Source organism: Protopterus annectens, chromosome 1.part0, assembly GCF_019279795.1.
Source record: "Protopterus annectens isolate FY-2018-M chromosome 1.part0, PAN1.0, whole genome shotgun sequence".
Lineage (NCBI taxonomy): Eukaryota > Metazoa > Chordata > Ceratodontiformes > Protopteridae > Protopterus > Protopterus annectens.
This window is the reverse complement of record NC_056725.1, coordinates 1,484,869,102-1,484,891,721: the sequence shown is the minus strand read 5'-3', so window position 1 is coordinate 1,484,891,721 and position 22,620 is coordinate 1,484,869,102.

Genomic DNA, 22,620 nt, shown 5'->3' with positions numbered 1-22,620 from the left:
CGAATGGCTTTTCCAACATAGAATCCTGGGAATAATAAACAAGTGGCCAAATACACTACCATGCTTGAGTTGCAATTGCATCAATCCGGGTATCCAATGGTACGTTCATACCCACAAATTGCCACATTCATACCATCTTTAACTTTAGAATGCCCAACTATAAAATGTAGTTGCTTCCTCTAGTGGGGGGTCAGAATGAGCTGGTCCAGGGTTTTGGCATTTTTAAATTCCAGGAAGCCTTGGGCCTGTACACTGGTACTAGAATAGTTTTCCCAGTTGATGGAAGGGTAGTTGAAGTCACCCAGTATGAGAGTATTGGGCTAGACCTTGAGAGATTCCAGGGTGCTTAGGAAGTTGGAGTGAGAGTCACGGGACATGGTTGGGGTTCTGTAGCAGGCTATGACTTGTATTGCCTTCTTACCCAATGTTAATTGTACCTGAAGTAACTGTCTTGCATTATGCTGGGCTACCAGTCTAGAGATGTGTGTATCCTTTATGAATATGGAGACACCACCACCTTTGGAGTTTCCGGCCGTATTGTGGGGTCAAAGGGTATGGAATGAGTTGTAGTCTGGGAGTGCAGGGGTGCTTTCTGCCTCTTTAAACCAGATCTCTGTTACAGCACAGATGTCGACATTCTCCATTTTGAGGAGAGCTTCAAACAACTGCATCTTGAGGTTTAAACTTCTAGCATTGAGCAGCATGACCCTCAAATTATATTTGTTTGTAGCTGTTGTGATGGAATTTTGGTCTTTGGAACACTGCCTAAAAAAGACACTATAGGGGTGGCAAGAGCCTTAGCCAGTAGACAGAATCCCAGGGTTGAAAGATGCAGGCTGTCTCTGGCAAAGCATTAAGGTCTGTTGATCATGTTGTTCCAGGCAGAAATACTGGATCCCCTTAGAATGACACCAAAAACTTAGACAATTGTCAAAGTCAATCATTTTCTGTTTGTACTGTCACCTCACAGTAAAACGCTGTCCAGTTCAATTCTCGGTTAGAGTGTGTTCTGTATGGAGACATGCATGAATGGGCGTACCTTCGTTGAAGGTTATGCATCAGGGCTGGTAACTCGGCACGTAAAAATCAACTACCAATCATTAGTGGACCAGAGTTCCGCTATGGCGACCCTTAACCGGTAAAAGCCGAAAGACGCAACAGCTGTGGTATCATTCTGGGTGATGGTAGAACACTTCTCAGGACTAGGGTCATACATGCCTGGGCCACATGATCCGAGAGTTCCATCACATCTCTCTTCATGTAGTCCAGGGAGGTACATCTTGGGTCATTCACACCCACATGGGCAGTGACGAGTCCTATTTGTACTTGTAGAGTAACCTGAGTGCATGTGTTATGTGGCGGATCCTGGCACCTGATAGACAAGTGACTGTCGCCTTCTCCTTGCTCAACCTAGTGAGTGGGACATCAATATGCCTCACTATTGAGTCTCCTATGATTAGTACATTGGGCAAAGTGTTCTGCCTTAAGGGCTTAGGTTGAGGGGCACACTGTGGTAGTGAGCTATGTTTCTGAGGTTGGTGTTGTGGTGGTCGAGTATGTTTCTGTCTCAGGGGTCTCTGTTGTTTGGCTAGGTTTTTGAGAGCCTCCACAAAGGTGGGTGTATGGTTTGTGTTTCTTTGTGTGAGTTGTGATGGTTGGTGTTTTGGAGGGCTGTGTGTTCCTTGTAGTGAGTTGCAAGTGTTGACCACCTCCTCTTGACCAACTAGCCCATCTTGGCTGGAGCGTGCACTGCTTACAATTTAGTGATATAAGTGCATCTCTCACATGTATTAGTGTTGGGAGGTAAGAGAAGGTTGTCTGTGTACATGAGACAGTTGCCACACTGTCTCAGAATGCCCAAGTGCACTAGTCTAGCAGGAGAAAGCACATGAAGTTGCTCTACCATCACACCAAGAGGGATGGTCATAGCTAATAAGTACTGGTGCTGTTACTGCATAGGAACAGCTAGTGCTGAAAGCACTGAAGTGTGCTACAGTAAATGCTTCTAAAGGTTAAAGTGCTAGTCGAATAAGCTAATTGAAGTGCAAGAAGTAAAAGAACAAGCATGTTCTAAGGGAAAATTTGAAGAGCAGACCCCCTGCAAACACACGCTTTTAAACTAGAGAGTTGAAAGGGATGGAAAAACTGCCCAAACTGCCAATAAACTACAATTTCTGGGCCAGAAACCACTCCACTTGTGGTAGATAGGCTACCTAGTGCTTACCACTTCCACTGATAAGCTAGAAGGCTTTTTTCTAACACAGAAAGGTCTGGGGGACTCAGAAACTTACAAAACAGTCCTGGATACAGCAAATCTGTATCTGAACTAGACTAGTTATGGGAAAAGTGGGAAACAAGCTTAGAACTTTGTTTTGTTGCAGAAAAGTAGCCTCAGAAACTTACAAAACAGTCCTGGATACAGCAAATCTGTATCTGAACTAGACTAGTCATGGGAAAAGTGGGAAACAAGCTTAGAACTTTGTTTTGTTGCAGAAAAGTAGCTAAACAGTAATAAAAACACTTTAAATGCAGTGCAAGCTGGCACACTTGAGTTTGTAGCAATATTAAAGCAAAATAAATGCAGTTAAATTAAAAAACAACTTAAAGCAAGTGCAGAAAGCAGTGAATTCAGAAAAAATCTAAATGGAGGCACTTAATCTCTCTCTCTCTCCTTCCTGTTGCTCTTGTAGTCTGCAGGACACCAAATCTGGATCCCTGGAACAACACCACAGATCAATTTTCCCCGTCTCTGACTTGGGGCAAATTAGTACAATAACAGCACAAGACGTTTTGAAGTAATAAAACAAAGTCCGACTAATTTAAACAGTTTAAATATGTTTAATTTTGTGTAGAAACTAAGACAGTAACAGCTGTCCTCTGGAGGAAGAGGATGCATTATTTAATCAGATGGAGAGAAGCCTGCTGTTCAGAACATGCAGGATTTAGCAGCTTAGTGTAATCAGTACAAGGATCAAAACCCTTTGCATACCTTGGCCTTTCCTCCAGTTCCTTCTCCCAACAGTATCAGAGTTCAACTAATAAAAAGTAGTCTTATACATGTGCAGACAGTTCAGTACCCATGCTATATTAATCCCCTTAACTAAATGTTACTTGTGGTCATATTCTCCATTAATATCTAAATCCTTGAGGGCTTACCTCTCCACATGCGTACTACGTCTATGTTAATTATCCCAGTCTTTAGATAAGGAAAAATAGTGTTGTCCTCCCCACTGGTCCTTGAGGTTTGCATGCAAGAAGGAGTACTGCTGCCAGCTTTTAAAACTAAAGCTTCTGCAGTCAGCAGTCCTAAAATATAAAGAGCAGTGCACCTTAGAATCGCATCACTTATCCAGTGTCTGTCTCGCAGCTTAAGCAACTCTGGTCCATGACGCAAGCCTCATTCACTTCTCTATGTTGCTACTGTTAGTTTCTTCCAGTAGGCAGCCACTTAATGGACTGTGCAGCAGCTGCTACACTGGCAAGTGGCAGACAATGACAACACCTCAGTCTTTTAAGTTTCTCCTCTCCATACACTGTTAACCAGTGACACGCTACCCAATAAGAATGGGAGCCCATCCAGTAAGTATGGAATGGGACCATTTTTGCAACACTATTTTACAAAAATAATCTCTGTAGTAAAACAAAGTAGCTGCAAAAGAAGCTCACTTCTTACTAATTTCAATGTTCAGAAACCAGTGTCGTCATGGCTGCAAAGAAACACACGTGGGTTACACACAGCAGGTATATTTAATAGAAAAAATAAGAACAAAACATAGTAAGCACTTTCACAGACTTAGTCCGCTTCATCAGTCTAACCATTCATAAATTCCATGACATTTAAAAAGCCTCCCAGTTACAAATGTAACCAGTCAGCAAACTGTGCCATACATTAAAGCAACAGTACAAAAAATGCCATATTATATATCTAATACAACATTTAAACATTGGAATACATGTATGGACAGCCTAAAATACCAATATAAAAACTATAGATAAAAATATATCTATGTCTATATAAAAAAATAACATGTATATATAAAACTATTCTAAACAATGTGTAATATTCTATATACTAATGCTTAAGGGCCCTAGCTCTTAAATAGGGTTTGAGAGATACTCTGATATTCAAGCGAGGTAGTTTGTCAGCTTGTAATCACAATATCCAGTTCTGCTCTAGGGCTTCAGTACTGTTGTTTAAATTGCCCCCCCCCCCCTGTTAACTGAGACAATTTCCAATACCAAGAACTTAAACTTATGAGTAGGGCCTTTTTTCTCAGTATGCATAGCTAATGCACTGCTCTCTTTCATGTTCCTAATATCCCTCATATTTTCTAAAATCCTATCTTTAAAGGGTCGGTTAGTCTTGCCTACATAAAAGGCAAAAACAATGGGTGCAGTAGCTGAAATGGACCACATTCTTGGTATGGCAATCGGCATAAAATTTGTTTCTATCAGAAATCCCCTATGTGGATGTGTAAATTGTCTCCCAGTATGTATGTTGGGACAAGCTGTACATCTCCTACAGCTATAGGTACCAAGTCTATCTGATTGGGCATGTTTATAAGTACCTACAGCCTTATAACAGAGCTGCCTCTTCAAAGATCTGTTGTTTTTAAATGTAAAACATGGTCCATCTCCCAGCAATCCACTCAATTCTTTGACATTAGAATGTCCCAGTTGTTCTTTACAACATCACTCACTACATGTATATAGCTAGCAAAGGTGAGAGGCATCCTCTACTTGACTGTCTGTTGTATTTACACTCTATGTACTTAACCCACTGTTATTATGGAATACAGTTCCCTCAGCACCTTCTTTCTTGTAGTATGGTCTACATCTGCCGTCTCTTTCTCTCCATGCTATACTTCTTTGTCTATCTATCTAATTCTCTTTGTACAAACTATCCATAAATTCTTGTTTAAGGGTTACTAGTGCCCCATTTAAAATACTATCTTCATTGTGCAGGCACATAATACGAAATATCTGGCCTTTCAATACATTCAATTTAATACGCCTAGGATGCATACTACCATTATGTAAGAGATTGTTCTTCCTGACAGGTTTCCTATATAAAGTCATAGAAACCAAGCAGGGGGCATTCCTGAGAACTTTCACATCAAGAAATTCAATCTCAGAGTATTTATAGATAAAACTGAGTGTAGTGATATTATTGATGTATATTAAAAACTCTTTAAGATGTTTTTCAGTGTCATGACACAGCAAAAACATATCATCCACAAACCTTTTATACCATATAATAGACTCAGAAAATGTATTATTGGCAAGGACATTACTTGTCTCCCATTGTACCAGGGATAGGTTGGTGTAGCTATTGGCACAGGCAGTGCCCATTGCCATGCCAACCTTCTGTATATAGTGCTCCTCACCGAACATAAAAACATTATTTTCCAGAATCATTTCCAGTAATGCACATAATAACCTGACTTTGCTTGATTGCATATTTCTTGTATGTAGCAGATCCCTTATATTCTCAATCACCCAGGCATTAGGGATAACTGTAAACAGTGACTCTCTATCTAGAGTAACTAGCCAACAAGGATCATAAATGCCTAGATCATTGAGAAAATTCTTAGTATCCTTCAGGACAGTGGTACATTCACAAAGAACAGGATGCAGATTTTTTTCAACAGAGATTGAGAGAGGCTCGGTGGCCCATCCCCTGCTGTACACAATCGGATGCATTGGGGGGTTAAATAGGTGTTTATGAACTTTAGGTAGAACATACATAATGGGAAGCACAGGGACCTCAACATTGAAGTTTTCAAAAAGTGACTCAGAAATCATACCGGTCACATGCAAATCAAAGACTAAAAACTGTATCTTGTCAATGACTGCCTTCACAGCTGCATTAGACATTTGATAGTATGTGCTAGTGTCATCAAGCAATCCATCATATTCCGAATATATACATCCCTGTCCAGCACTACAATACCTCCCCCTTTTACTTTCCCCTTTTTTTCGTCATGGCTGCCACTGCCTATCTAGTCTACGACCCTGCTGCTTTCCTTTTCATAAGAGGAAACGACTCTTGTCTCATCGAGGTGGATGGCCCAGGTGATTCTGTATGTGCTCCCTGACAGTACTGTATCTGGTTCAGACTTGGCCGGTCTGAATTAATAGAAGCTTGTGAGGCCTTCAGCTTCATCTGAGCCTCCTCTGGTGATTCTTTTTGAGCTACCTATGCAGAATGCAGACCCTCAGAATAGCAGGAAGCAATAGCCTTGATTTCCAGCCTTTTTCCTTATTGCTTTAATGATTGAGCAGAAAGCCATCTGGCTTTTGTGGGTATCATCCGAAAAGTCATTGTTGCAGACTATCCTGTTTCTGTCGGTTATTATAGACTTACCCACGGACCTAAGTGAGGACAAAATCCTTTCCTTCTGGTTGTATGTCACAAAGTAAACAAACATCCCTGTGAATATATAGGCTCTCATTACCTGAAGCAGAAATAGTCAACCTGCTTTAAGTTTTCAGGGTTTCCACTGGGCTAATACTGGCAGCTACATAACCAATACAGTCCCATCACACCAAACCTTCAGGTATCCTGAATTGTGGTTGTTTTTACTGTAAGACCTGTCTTACTGATCATTGAGCCTTGTTTCTATGAGGTCTAATCTAGCTTCATTGTCCACCAAGCTGAGCTAGAGATCTGCCACTGCGATGTTCAGTTTTGCCATGTGGTCAGTGCTTTTAGTTAAAACCATCTCATTTCCTCCATGCTCAACTCATTCTTTTCCATATAGTTACTTAATGAAGAGCTGATCTTCTGTACCTCACATGGAATTAACTCAAATTTATCATCAGTTGGAGTGCGCTCATTCCGGTTCTTGATTATGTTCAGAGTTAAACCTCCCTTCAAGGGGCTAAATGAAAGTTCATGTCCTGGAGTAGTCTCCTGCTTTTCAGGATGAGGAAAGACTAAAGAATTCTCTCTTATTTATTTTCTTTCCCCATGATATAGGTAGCTACGTGGCAGCAAGATCACTTGTAAAGGTTAAACAAATTCAGAAAGTAGCTTCTGCATTTAAGGAGAGATAAAGTGCTTGTGTATTAATTGATTGCCATCTTAAATGGAAGTCCTTGCCAATTTGCTTTTATGTTTGTTAAAAAGAAAATATTTGTTACATCAGCAGCATCAATACTATGTAAATGTAGTGAATTGTGGGAGATGTGGTATGAGAGCAGGACTGTTGAGAAAGAAGAGGGTAAAGGATGCGAGTACTGTTACTGGTGTGGACTCCCTCATTCAGACAAACTTGGTGTGGCATTTGGAGCCTTGTGCCAGCACTAAGTATGTCTGATGTTAAAGGGTCTTCTGTACCAAAACATGTTCTTGAGAATAATCCTGATTTAATTTACATGATATTTTATGGCATGTTCTTTATTTCTAAAACACTTTGAGCAGATCTACAGGATACTGACTTTAGCTCAAGGCTTTCTGCCTTGCTGTATTAACAAAACTAGACTATATAGTGCTTTATTGGTTGTCTTGCCATTACTGTAAACAGAGTAGGGAATGAATGTTTCCAGATCTAATGTAATGTTGTGCCATGGAACAGACTAAATGTGATCATTTGTTTGCATTTGCTGTGTTATGAATAAATAGTGGGCTGTTGTTAGTAGTCACTCTCAAGCTCTAGTAATTATTTCCTTCACAGTATCCTCAATGTATTTCCAGTTTAGAACACCATAATGTCATTATTATACTTATTACATTTAAAAATGTAATAACACGTCATACTGCTTCTAATGGTTTTCAGTGTACTGAGTTCATGGATTGCTTTTCTCATTTGTGTCAGTTTTATAGTAAGTAGTCCATTTTTGATGGACTGCTGAAAAACAGACGACTCGCTTCATACCTGTCAAATCCCATTGATCGCCAGTGTTGTAGTTAGTATGACTGCCAAATCAAAGCTTAAAGTAAACAGGCTAAAAGTTTAGCCTTCTTGCTTCTCTCCAGGGTTGTACGACTTTAGAGTTCTAGATAAGTAAAAGAGGGTTTGGTGGTGCAAGCTCCACATGGAGATGCAGTGGTCTTCCCCTAAAACAAAAGTTTTATTTTAGTGACTGATTTTACTTTTTAGTGTCTGTACTTGAAGTAAGAGTGGTACAGTGTAAGTGAAAATGATTGCTGTTTTGGTGTTTTCTAATGGCTGGTTATTAATAAGTTGGTAGTTTTAGGAAAGATGGAGTTGACCCCATGTATAATCAGGTACGATCATTTTTGGATCCGTTTCCATTTACTGGATCATTACTGTTGCTTACCACTGGTCTTCCCATTCATATCTGTGGTATCATTTTACAGTACATTAACACTTTTAATTTGATTATTTTTGTCTGGGTAAACTCCGCAAGCACAAGGGCAACCCAGTGGAATACTCTGGTTAAGTGCTTGCAGCAGTTTAAATGATTTTCTCAGACTGGCATGGTTTGCAGTAAAATACTTGAGACTCGTACACTGAAATATAGGCTGAAACTTCTTTTATACTTTTTTGAAGTCCCTCAAAACTTCCTTCTCCCATCATAAAGTGCCTGCAGGAATTATCTGTCTTGGCATATTTTAACGTGAGATGAGCTTTCCAGCCTGGTCTCTGCAGTGCTGTCAGCAAGTGTGATAAATTAAATCATTCTAAATACTTTAACTCGGGACACTTAGCTGCTTACCTGGGCATTAAATTAAAAACTACTTACCTGGGTATTAAATTAAATCATTGTAATTACTTTAAATTCACAGACTTAACTGCTTACCTGACATCCTGTTTAACTGGTTACCTGGGCATCCTGAGAAGAACTTCTCTTTTCCCTTCATCACCTTAGCTGGCTGTATAACTTTGAGTCTTACTGGTGTTCTTCAGATAAGGAGTGTCCTGCTTGCAGCAGTGCTACAAATAGTCTATAAACCTAAGTAGACCATGTTAATGGTGCAGTGCCTCGATTTAAGAACAATACTAGGCAAGCAATCATGGGGACCATAAGGTACCTTGCCATATACACCTTTAAGGCGGCACACTTAAAAGTTCTTTCCACCCTTTTCAAGCACTTTGTAATGTTCACCTCCTTAATTGCACATGGCCATGCTTGATAACCCTGTGGTAAGTTTGTGTATTAAGCCAGTCAAGACTTGCCTTCAAGGTAGTCGAAGTAGTACTTTGATGTATATTGGTAACGTATTCCATAGGCTGAGGAAAGGCTGAGTTAGGAACCAATACATCCAGTGAGTCTTATTTGTTGTGGTAGACGTAGGTCCACAGTGTGTGTGTTTGCTGTTTGCAGAGCCAATAGTTTTGTGAAGAAATACAGTGAAATAGGGCTCGGTCGTCCAGGTCTTGAAAAGTGAGACATAGGCTGTCATCTTCTCCAAAATGACCTATAGTATAAGGACAGTTGACAGTTGTGCTAATTTGTTGGTATAGCTGAAGAATTTAAATCCTTTAATGTTCTTGGTTAGAAATCTTTGGGATATATCCAGGTGAACAATATGCTCAGATTTCTACATACTAAAAGGGGGCACTGCATTTGACAATGATCCTGACTAGTTTGGCGGCTTCCCAGAATTGTGAGGAATCTTGGAAATTAACTGGGTCAGATAGGATTTCCTGACTGTGGTGGAAACCTAATTGAATTAGAATTGTCTATATATGTATCCAAGTCTCTCTTGACCATGTCTTTATGAAGAAAAGTTATGTTTATAACAGATAAAGTGGGAACAGCTTTCATGATGAATGCTCATATGCTGCACCTTTTAACATTCTGCTTGAGGCAGTTTCTGATATAACAGGTGTGTGCATATTCCAGCCCTTGCTGGAGCTGTTTAGTGTCAGTGGAAATGTGATAATGGTGACCACCTTGCATTCATCAGCAAGCTTGGGTCAACCACAGTGCTGGTATTTTACTTTTGTGTCTACAAAATAAGCACCAAAGTGGATAAAACTAAGTAATGAATTGGCTATGTTAGCTAATTTGTTACAGTTGTATGTCCAGAGTGGGTACGAGCAACTTTTATGACTTGGGATTTGTTGAATAGCCACTTTGTCCTTCAAAGGACAGTGTACAGGTTTACTTGGTTTACCTAATTTTTCAATAATACTAACATGGTGTCTAATGTTAGAAGACTTGGCCAGGTCAAGATAAGTAGCATGAACTGAATGACGACTGTCCACAGCCTATGTAACCTTTTCAGAGAAGCTTACTAGGGTCAGAAGAAGGGTTTGGCCCTTTGCAACACCAAACAGATCAGTTAAGTCACCCATGTTTGTATTTATGAGTTATGATATGAAGTAATTCATAACTTTTCATGTAAGGCTGGTGAACGTTGATAGACTTGTAATTACCACAATTTGTAAAGGCACCTTCATTATGTAGGGTAATTACAGTGCCTGTTCTGCCATTCTAAGGCAGTAACCCTGTGGATTGGCTGAGGTAGAAGAGTTTAAGCTGAACATTGAATAGTTCATACTTGGCACTGATGAGAATGCTGCCTGTTATATATAGTCTGGTCCCAAAGAAGTACCATTTTGAGAATTTTTCCTAAGTATTTCAGGGGGGACTAAATTTTCAAGAATAGTGCAGTCAACAATGTGAATAGGTGGGGTAAAGTTAGCACTGAACTTGTCTGCTAAGGTATTGATTATATCGTAGGGATCAGAATGTGAGATGATATTCTGGATGAGCTTGCTTCATTGTTGGGACATTATTCTCTTACATATCTGAAAAAAGCTTTATAGTTTCCTTTTTATTATCTGTAGCAAGCTTATGGTCATATTCCAGATTACAACAATGCTCAAGTTCTGTGTTGACATCTTTCACTGCAGTCTTGAGATAGGAAGATGGCGATTTCTTACAACTTTTTGTTACACACATTATTAATGCAGAAGTTCATCACAAGAGGTTTATGCCTGAATTTGCCACTATATTTGGGACAGGTGGGTACTAACTATTGTATGCAGCTGTTTAGATGCTGGTACAAGTTACAAGTTAAAGACTGATGTAACAGCTGTCTGTCTGTGGGGAATTGTTGGGAAATTTGCCTAGGTCATATACAAGATGAAGTGGGTTTCCCTTGGAGAGGTCCGTAGACTATTTAATTTCTTGGTGAGGTGGTGCTAGGCGTGATGGAATACATGACTGATTAAGAAGGGATGAGGATCTGTGTGGTGGGGGTACAGTTGGAAGATAGGTTGGTAAGTATCAGGTCAAGGATGTTAGATCCACTAGTGGATAGTTTTACAATTTTCTCTAGTGCATTGGTATTAATTGTGGTAGTTAGTGCATGGTTAATTGAAGTCTTCTAGCATGAAGGTGTTTGGGTTTAATATTTAACCCCTCCGTTAAGGTCATTGCCATGATCTGCAGGGGACTTGCGAATGATGTAATAGTTGTACTTGCAGGAACTCTAAGTTAGGGAGTGTTGGAATGTCCTTTGGAGGCATTAAAACCTTTACCAAATATGCTGAAACCCTGGTATGAGAGGTGTAAGTGATCACTAGTGAAACATGAAGTCCTATCCACCATCTCATCTCTGGCTGGCACATACTGGATCCCTTAGAGTGACACCCACTGCCAGACTTCTCCACTTACAATTAAAACCTGATGCAAATTAGAGAGGTTCAGTACCAAAAGGTTTTCAGTACTACACAGTCGATTTTTCCTCCTCCTAGGATGTGCACACTTGTGACAATGTTCAGTGTCTCCTTAATTAAAAAAAATATCTAACAGATAGTCACGGCACTCTGTATCATGGTCAGTATGAGTGTTATCCATGCTATTTTTGTACTCAGGTCCACAGAAAATATATTTTTAAGTATAATGGTTATAAATTTTAAACAGCTGACCATAGGCACAACTGTCAAAAAGCTTTCACTTCTGACCTGACTTGGCATGTCCAGAAATGTGTAAAGTCAATGGATTTGCAGTTTTCTGACATCTGTATAGAAGCATTTTCTTCAAAACGTCAACAGGAGGATTACAATGTGCATATCTGGAATTTCTCTGCAGGCTAAGTGGCAAGACAAGTACAGCTGCCTTTCTGAGAAGCTGTTATTACAAAAAAAAAAAAAAAAAGTATAGACAAGGCACAAAGATGTTAATCATATCGATCACAGCTTCAGTAGCCTTAGCTGTAGGAGGTGTATCCTACCAAGGATATAACAGCCAACCAGTGTGCAAAGATTCAGGGTACATTCTATATGTCCAAATCATCAGTCAGCTCAAGCTGAGCTGACTAAAAAGACAGGTTTGGGTGTAAAGCCCTTCAGAGCTTTCCTGCCACCGAAAAGTATGCTCCTGTGCAGGCTTTCAAGGATCGACTGTTGGCTTCTGCTGTTCTTTGCAGGGCAGATAAATTCCCTTTGGGAAATATCTTCTACTTAACAGAAATTATTTTGTTGTACTTTCCTGTTTAGGAAAGTTGGTTTTAAATTAGAAGTTCTACATTTTAATAAACTGTCACAAGACTTAATGGAACTTTTAAATGGGAGCTCTGTTTTTCCTGTCAGTTTAAAAGTTGTTTAAAGTAATTGAAAATCATTTTTTTCCTGTGGAGAAACTGTGTTTGTTGTACTTTTGGGGGCTGGCAAAGTGTTTTGTACTGTGTTTGTGTGGGGGGGGGAAGTGACATTAAATTTTTATTGGCCTTTGTTGCTTGCTGTTCCCAGGAAAGAGACATTTTTGGCATGACCATGGAACAAACCACCAGTCCCACACTTTGTCTTCCAGCCATAAAAAGAAAAGTTAAACAAGCAGCCTTTGCCACCACAGCAGGCTATCAGTTTGCTTTGGCAGTAGATGGGTGACTGCTGTGGCAATAACTTATTTCTCAGATCACTCATGTTTTACCCTGGATCCCTGTGGTGTAGTACCTACAGTCACTGTAGAGTTAGGCTAGCCACATCCTCTGTAGCCTTTAGGGTCCCGTCAGTGGGCAAGGGAAAGCCATTCTTATCAGTCCTGGAAGAAGGAACAGGGGAAGCTTCCCTGTTTAGTCAGAATGTTGTACCCATCTTTGGGAAACCGTTGCTGCCATTAATAACACTGTTGGCCCCCTTTTTCTTGTGAAAAACCTGTGTTGTCTACTACTCAAATTTCCTTAGACAGAAGTAGTTTATTATGTCTGGATGAGGGATGAAATGTGGCTATTTATCATTCTTATAAGGTGGTTTCTGGTAAAAGAAAGAGGGGCACCAGTTTTGGATTCAAGATTCTGAATCTAGATAAGAAGATAAAGGGACAGATACAGGGGTTTCTCCTCAGTTTTCTTATACTCCCTGTGGGAGTTTTTTTCTCTGAGACTATTTCAGGAATGTGTAAGTGATTTTGGGTCTATATTAGCAAGTCAAAAATACGTTAGAGCGAACACCTAATAAGCGACACATGTTAGTCGAACTTCCTTAATGTCGAAGTAATTAAATGTCGAAAACTGTAAGAATTAAATGTTTTAGTTGGCCAGCTCACGTCTATGATGTAAGTGCGTGGTTAAAATAAAAAACATTAAAACCCAAGTCCCACTTTAAATTAATTTATGCGTATATATTAAGTATACTGTGTGTAATAGTAAATATCTGTGTGTATTATAAAAAAAAGAAAAATATATTGAATGAAATGTTACTATAGTTTAGCGTGTACTATTTACACGCATTTAGAGCGGTACTAAAGCGTGCATATTGCATTTACTATATGCAACAATGGCTTACGCTCTTTAAACAGGACCTGGTGTGATAGGTAATTTGTACGGAACTGTACAGTCTCAAAAGCTAAGACAGATGCTTATCATTGACTGGTATTTGTATGTATTAGAGAAAACTATCAAAACAAAAAAGTATTGATGTTGTAGCCATAAATGTAAAGGTAGGGCTAATACTGGCAGTAAAGGTTTGAAGGAAGTGTTACTTAAATCAAGTGTACATCAGCATGCTTCAGATCCAACTGAAGTTGATAAATACGTTGCTTTTTGTAAATTAGGACAAATGTCTAAAGAATGCAGACATACATACACCTGCCTTATTGGTAGATGACGTTTTGGCTACTACTTCATTGGAGAGTGTTGTTACATTACCTACTCGTAGGTCTCTTTTACAGCGTGTACATAGAGAGGTGAAAAAGTTTACTTATTCATTCTAAACCCTACAGTACATTAAGTTCAGTTTCCTTAGATGATTTTAAATTGAAAGAGTCCACTTTTATTCAAGAATGTAAGGTAGATATTCATTCTAACTTGCATGTTTTGGTATTCACAACTAAGGAAAATTTTATTGATGTATGCAAGAGTGAAATTTGGTTTGTGGATGGTGTCTTTTTAATGAAAGGCAAGTTTTGTAGACAGTTATACAGCATTCATGCATTAATTTCACGTAATGACAAGCAAAAATGTGTCCCCTTGTTGTATTGTCTTATGACAAAAAAAGCCCCTTAAATCATACAACTTCATGTGGGAATGTGTCTTCACATTATGTATACAGTTAGTTGTAAGTCCACATGTGAAGTTTATACTATGTGATTTTGAATTAGCTGCCATAAAAAGTATAGCAGCTAATTTTAGTGATGTCAGCAACAAAGGATGTCTATTCCATTTCTCTCAGTGTATATGGCGCAAAGCAAAAATAACGAATCCAAACTGGAGCAGGTAAAATAAAAAACACAATTTAATATGAGCGCTTTCGGAAAAGACGATGCTTCTCCTTCATCAGATACACAAAAACATAAACTTTGATGTTATTTTATAATAAAGCCTCGTCTTAATTAATTAATTGAACAATCATGTGATGCAGTCATCTAAAAGAGAACGTCAAGTTAAAAGCAACTGATAAAGCATATAATTCCAACATAAATAGAAAAATCAAAAGTCAATAGAACTACTATATTAATATAAGCATTAAAAAATGCTAAAAAATATTGTATGCAACTATTGAAGAAACCAACAGAGATAATACATGACGTTTTAAAGGAGAATAAAAAACGCCAAGGTAATTATTGATGCTATTAAGGCTTCTAAACATATTACATTATATTATATGGAAGCTACCTCTTCAAGGCTAGAAGTTTAAGAAATTAAGGTGGTGAACTAAATTATCACTAGTCAATAAAGGTTTAAAATGTCCTATTTGTCTTTTAATAGTTACTTCTGCAGAAATATTAGAAAGTAAGGACATAGGAAACCCTCTATTAAGAAACATGTTCTCTAATAAGTGACATTCCTCCATACAGTCAATCTCATCTGAAATCATTCTAGCTGCCCTGACCATTTGTCCCTTAACCACTGCTCTCTTTTGGTGGTAGGGATGGCAGCTAACCCACAAATTCTTTCGAACTTTAGAGGGGATTTTTATATTTATAATTATACAGATCTAAACATCCCCCAGGACATTATTGATTTTTTTGCAATGGGTCTAACCTTCGTTCCGGATACTAATATGGACTTGGTGAACACAATTGTTGACCTTAAACTATTCACTCGGAAAATTAACCTCAATGTTTTAATGGGTGCAAATTCCAGTGTTAACAATTTATTTAGTGTGTCTAGTTTGTTTAACCCACCCCTACATGTTAATATTTTTTCTTTTGAAAAAATGTGTGAAATTGATTTTAGAGCTTTAAGCACAACAAGATTAAGGAACAGAGATGACAACTTTAACCTAAAGGACAATGAACGCGACTTCATCAGACTCCTTAGAGACTGTAATATAAGGGTGATGAAGCCGGACAAGGGGGGTGGGCTGGCTTTCATGGATCATGATATATACATCATGACCATGAGAAAACATTTTGACACCTCAATTTATGATCCAGTTAGTTTAAATGAATATAATATTGCCCTCAGGAAAATTAATTCTATTTTAGATGATCTTTTTTTGGAAAAGGCCATTGACATAGAGCTCCTTAATTTTTTAACTATGCCTGCCCCTAGAATGGCTTCTCTTTTTGGCACACCCAAAATATACAAAAGGATAGTGGATCCGCCATTTCGGCCTATAGTTGACGGACGTGGTTCTGTCACGTATGGGTGTGCCAAATATGTAGATGGCATTCTAAAACCTTTAGTGGAGCAGGAGGACCAAATATGCAGAGATTCTTGGAGCTTTTTAACCGAACTTTAACCATTCCATTCCATCACGACTATAAGTTCTTGACAATTGATGTCAAGGACTTATATACAGTCATTCCCCAAAGTCTGGGTTTGGAATGGATTCGTGAATTTGTTACAGAGAAAAGTAAGTGACAATACAATTTATGTAGTTGAAACTCTTTTGGAAATTGTTCTTACCAACAACTTTATGTGGTTTGAGGGACAGATTTACCTCCAAAAAAGTGGAGTAGCTATGGGGTCTCCGTGTGGAGGAAGTTTTGCCAATTGCATCATGGCATATTGGGAGAAAATGATATTATTTAACAACACACTGTTTCAAGAACATGAGCTTGGTACACTCGTTACCAAGATGACATGTTTTTATTATGGAAAGGCCCCAGTGAACTAGTCCCTGAGTTTATTGACATAATTACGCCCCTAACAAATTTCTTTGAATTTACTTTTAACCTACAAACAGACACTATTAATTTTCTTGCCATTCACTTACATAAAGACTTTCTTAATGGTAGGTTTAAAAGCACTATTTATAGGAAACCCACATATTCTAATTCATTCCTCTATTTTTCTAGCTGCCATCCCTACCACCAAAAGAGAGCAGTGGTTAAGGGACAAATGGTCAGGGCAGCTAGAATGATTTCAGATGAGATTGACTATATGGAGGAATGTCACTTATTAGAGAATATGTTTCTTATTGGAGGGTATCCTATGTCCTTACTTTCTAATATTTTTGCAGAAGTAACTATTAAAAGACAAATAGGACATTTTAAACCTTTATTGACTAGTGATAATTTAGTGTACCACCTTACTTTCAGAAATGAGCATGGAAGTACTTCTGATACTAGAGTAGAAAGTTTCACTACTAGTTTTTTATGTACTTATAGTTTAGACCATGCTCTTATTAGAGAAATACATAATAAAAATTGGACCTTAATCAAGGAAAGATAGTACCTTAAATAAATTGTTAGGCGATCAACCTAAAATCACTTGTAGACGAGGGTTTAATTTAAAAGCATTGTTGCATTTTTCTACTAAGTCTCCAGCTAACAAGAATAAGGGCATGATAAAATGTGGAACTTGTCAGCAATGTAGATATTTAAATACAGCTTATCAGTTTAAAATCGGGGACAAATATTGCAAGGTTCAGAGTAGATACACTTGTGACACCAAAGGAGTGGTTTACTCTGCTTGTTGTCAGGATTGTTCCACTTTCTACATTGGTAAGATAGAAAGAAAAATAAAGCAACGTATTTACGAACACCAATATGCGATTAGTAGGAAAGATATGACTAATGCACTAGCCAGGCACATACACGATTTTCCTGACCATCATTTTAAATTTACTATACTTAAACAAGTTAGTGCAGGATGAGAGAGGTGGCCCATGGCAGATCAAATTAGAAATGGAGGAGTTATATTGGGAAATCAGGACTGCAGCATACGTCTTCCCAGGTCTTAATGAAAACATTTCGGTTAAGTGTTTTCTTAAACTTCTAGCCTTGAAGAGGTAGCTTCTGCATAATATAATATAATATGTTTAGAAGCCTTAATAGCATCAATAATTACCTTGGCATTTTTTATTCTCCTTGAAAAAGTTATGTATTACCTCTGTTGGTCTTCTCAATAGTTGCATACAATATTTTTTAGTATTTTTTAGCATTCTTTAATGCTTATATTAACATAGTAGTTCTATTGACTTTTGATTTTTCTACTTATGTTGGAATTATATGCTTTATTAGTAGCTTTTAACTTGACGTTCTTTTTTAGATGAAAGCATCACATGATTGTTAATTAATTAAGACGAGGCTTTATTATAAAACCACGTCAAAGTTTGTTTTTGTGTATCTGATGGAGAAGCATTGTCTTTTCCGAAAGCGCTCATATTAAATTGTGTTTTTTATTTTACCTGCTCCAGTTTGGATTCGTTATTTTTGTTTTTCTTTTTCTTAAGTTTGTGAACATTTTTTGCTATATGGCGCAAAGTACAACAGTTGCAACTATCAAAGTTGTATGGCAGTTGTGATGAATTTCAGAGAGCTGTAAAGGAGCTTTTGTAGCGTTAAGTTTTTTACCTGAACATGAGGTCATACCAGCATTTAAACAGCTAGCTAAAGACTTTCCTGTAGAGGGTAAAGCACTAGTGTGTTACTTTTCAGATGTATTTGTTTTGGGTCGTGTAAGGAAACAGTTGACTCACTCTATAACATTAGGTAGGTTTCCTCCTATGTATCCTGTTTCTTTTTGGAACGTGTCAAGTTTAAACTATAGTTTTGTGTTCGCGGCAAAGAACTATGTTGAAGGTTGGCATTGGAACATCAGATGTCTACTTGGAAAATGAATTTCCGACATTCCATGTGTGTTGTCTATTTTAGTTCGTGAGCAAAACAGAGTAGATGAAATTCGCCTTCAACTAATGTCAGCTTGTGCTGCATCACCGAAGAAAAGGAAAACTGTAGAGCATGAAAGAAGTTTGCAGTCTGTATTGTCAAAGAAGCAGGAATATAACAGTGCTGAGTTTCTTCGTGCTGTATCTATGTTGCTTAAAGTATGAATGCATGGTTGTTAACATCTGAATAATATGCACCATTTAGTGATTGGGATTTATATTTAATTTACTAATTGTTTAGTTTATTTTTAATAATATATGCACAAAATTCATATTGGGTGGCAGTATTAGGTTAAGTATGGTACTAGTGTGTGGATCATGTGATATGTATCGTAGTTACGTACATATCAACACTTATTTTTATTTATTTATTTTATTTAACATTTGTTGACCGGGAATGTCCGACTAGGTTCCACAGAGCCTGTTTTCAGCGGAGGCCTGGGGAGAAACCCTCCAGATGCATGTCTTTGGAATGTGAGAGGAAACCGGAGTACCCGGAGGAAACCCACGCGAACACAGGGAGAACATCCAAACTCCGCACAGAAGGCACCCCAGCCGAGAATCGAACCGGAGAACCTCTTGCTGTGAGGCGACAACGTTAACCACTGCACCACTGTGCCGCCCATAGGTGTTTTTTATTTTGTTGGTTTAGTTCCTTACAGTATCGCACCAGGTTTTGTTTGCTGGCCAAATAAAATCATTCGACATTCTGAGATTCAGGATTTAAGCATTTCGCTCTTTGTGTCGCTTATTAGGTTTTCGCTCCAACGTATTTTCGACTTGCTAATATAGACCCAGTGATTTCCGTGGGATAACACCAAGGTTTCTCAGTCCACAGAAAAATAGTGTGAGCTGTTATGAAAGGAATTTCCAGAACCATGCACCCATTCACCCAGTTCTGTCAGCTCAGGAAGACGTCACTACTTGCAAAAAAAAAAAAAAAAAGCAGCTAGAATAAAGCTCTGTCTTATGTTTTTATACACTTTTCCCAAGCCTGACCTAGCAGCTATAGCTTTATTTAATCCTAATGCTGCTAAACATTTGATTAATTCCAGTCCTACTATCTCTGGCAAGGATGGGAAGATTAAGAAGTATGTGGAAAAAAGTATATGCTTCTACAAAGAAATCTGAATTTTTTTTTTCTTTCCCTTTAGCAGCAGGTAGTTTCAGACAAATGGGTTCTGAAGTTCATAAGTTAATCAAGGGTATAATGGCAGTGAGAGTAATTCCTCATCCAGCAGACCAGACTCTTATTTCTCCCTGTACTTTAACACATGCTGTCCAAGGGAGTGAGAGAACAAGTTCCTCCTTCCCAGTTTTGGAAAGGCTTTTTATTTAAGGATGTTTTTAGTGCCAAACCTGTTACATTTTCTTCCTCATTCAAGTGTCTTGGTTACACTAGATTAAAAAGATGCTTGTCATCATAACTCTGTTCATCCAGACTTCAGACTCTTCTTAAGGTTTTGAGTGTTTGGATCACATTATTAGTTCTGAGCCTTTCCCTTTGGACTATCCACTGTAGCAAGAGTGCTCACAAAGGGTCTGGCTGCACTTGTAGCTCATTGCAGGCTACAGGGTATCTCTATTTTTCCATATTTAGGTGACTTGCTAATCTTTGTAGAGTCTTTTTCAAAGTGTCTGGAATCTCTCACTTGGGTGAAAGATCTGCTACAGAAATTGGGCTTCCAAGAGAACATTCAAATGTTTCTCTTTTGACTCCTCCTCACAGGATTGTTTTTGTGGGGTGTCATATAGATACCTCAATTCAAAGAGCTTTTCTTCCACAAGGAAAAAAAAATAGATCTATATCTAGCTCTGTTTCTAAAATTTTCCACTCAGACTTCAGTCACTGCAAGCGAATACCTCAAAATGTTGAGTCCCATGACATCTATGATTCTTATGACACCACTGGAAGGACTCTACATGAGAAAGATACAGTGGTATCTGAAGTCCTCTGTGATCCCAACACTAACATCTTTTGTCTTTTCAAACCCAGTGCTAGGGTTTGGTGGAGACAGAAAAAATTCCCTAAATCTGGGTATCCCCTTCTCCCTTCCTCTTCTAAAGCAGACAGTCACCACATATGCCTTGGACTTTGGGGAGCAGTTTGAGTGATAAAAGTGCAAGGTGTGTAGGATACCAAGGACAGATGCAAGCACCTAAACATAAATGAGATGCTTTCCCTGATCAAGGCACGTAACTCTCGGAATCATCTTTGGTTCCCACAGACAATACCATAGTCATGTGGTACATTAATAAGCAAGGGGGAACCAAATCATACCCTCTTTGCAGACTAGCCACATTAACTTAGGATATAGCTTAACAACACAATCTCTCTCTACAGGCATCCTGTTTTCGGTCAGAGCAAAATTGTGTTAGACAAACTCAGCAGGACAAATTTACCTCTTCTCTGAAAAATCTGCTGGTAAGATTTTGCTCAAGATTCCATACAATAAGGCCTGGAAGATGGATACCTTTTCTTTTCCCTGGGCAGGAATATTCCTGTATAATTTTTCACCCTTTACACTGATATCCAAGATGCTTGTGAAGATTTAGAAGGAATTGCCCAAGATTCTTGAAGTGTCTCCTTTCTGGCCCAGGCAACAGTAGTTCTGCCTTTATTTATTTATTTTTTAAATGACTGGAGGCAATTGCCACAGGCTTTCTCAGAGTGGATCTACTTCACACAATGATCTGAGGTGGTGGAAACGCCCCAGTCAGCTGACTGCTTGGATTACAGTGTCTTAATTCCATTCAGCTACCTGTTTATGGAGAATGTACAGCAGGTACTAATGGAGGCAAGAAAGCCTGTTACTAGAAAATCGTATGTTAGTAAATGGAAACTCCTGCATCAAGGTTCATTTATCGGCCATTTCAGCATGCCTGTCCATGAATACTCCTCTTTCAGTGCATTCTCATGTCAAAATGTTTTACAAAGGGGTTTTGCATAAGGCCTGCAAGAAAACTGGTGGCCGCTGCTTAGGATCTGTTGTGTTAGCGAAGCTAACATTTTTTCCATTTGAATCTTTTAACCTGGCTGACTTGAGGTTCTTAACATGGAAAACAGTTTTACTGATTTGTTTCTTGCAGAGGTCAGAGCAGTCTGAGTTGGTGAGTAAACCCTATCCCATTTTCCACAGAGACAGTGTTTCTTTGAGAACTAATCCTTTTTTTAGGCCTAAAGCAATGTCAGTTTACTTTGAGGCAAAAACTGTCTGTCTCTCCATTTTCCTTTCTTTCCTGATTCCTCAAATGAGGGCAAATGGATACTGCAGACCTTTGATTTCCACAGACAACTAGAGTACTATTTTGATGGAACTAAATTTTTCAGCTCAAATGTTCATTACTTGTGAAGGTAAGAAAAAGGGACAACCTGTGTCAAAACAAACTGTTTCCAAATGGTTGTCTAAGGCTATATTACCTGTTACACTCACCGCAGAAAAAAATATTTTAGGTGGGGTTAAGGGCCTCTCTGCCACAGCCTTTGCTTCATCTATCTCTTTTTGGAAAGGGTTGTATTCTAGATGTATTCTAGAAGCAGCAGCTTGGTCCTCTGTACATATGCTTACAAGACATTACAAGCTTGATTCCTTTTCTAGGTCTGGATCAAGCTTTGCTGCCACCATTATTCAGGGGCTTCTGGACCCTTCTCCTTTCACCTCCCAAACATAGTAACTTTAGGGCAATCTGCACATTGAGCTAAGTCTTCTGCAGCAGTGATCAATGTGATGAGCATAGTAAAGCTATGCATATAAAGTTAACTATAATGGTAGATGTTCAAATGATTACTGCTAAGTTAGCCCCTTACTCCTTCCTTTCCTGTTGTTTTTTGGTTTGTTGTTTATGCCAGGGTGTGGACATTTATTTTTTTGTTCCTAACACTGTTCTTTCAGGTCTCAGCCTTCCTCTGTCTTTTGGCATGAAGGAGCTGAAGAGCTTCATGCCCAAACCTATCATTTCTCTCTGCTCAGCTAGAAATGACTGACAGTTTGAGTGGGTGGATGGTACCCTGAAGCTTTGCAAACTGGTCAGCTGTTATATTTTGGGCAGGATATAACCCATATAGCCAAGGCTACTGCAGCAGTGGTCATTTGAACATTTGCTGATGTTCTTTGTCGTCAGTGTTGCAGTACTCATC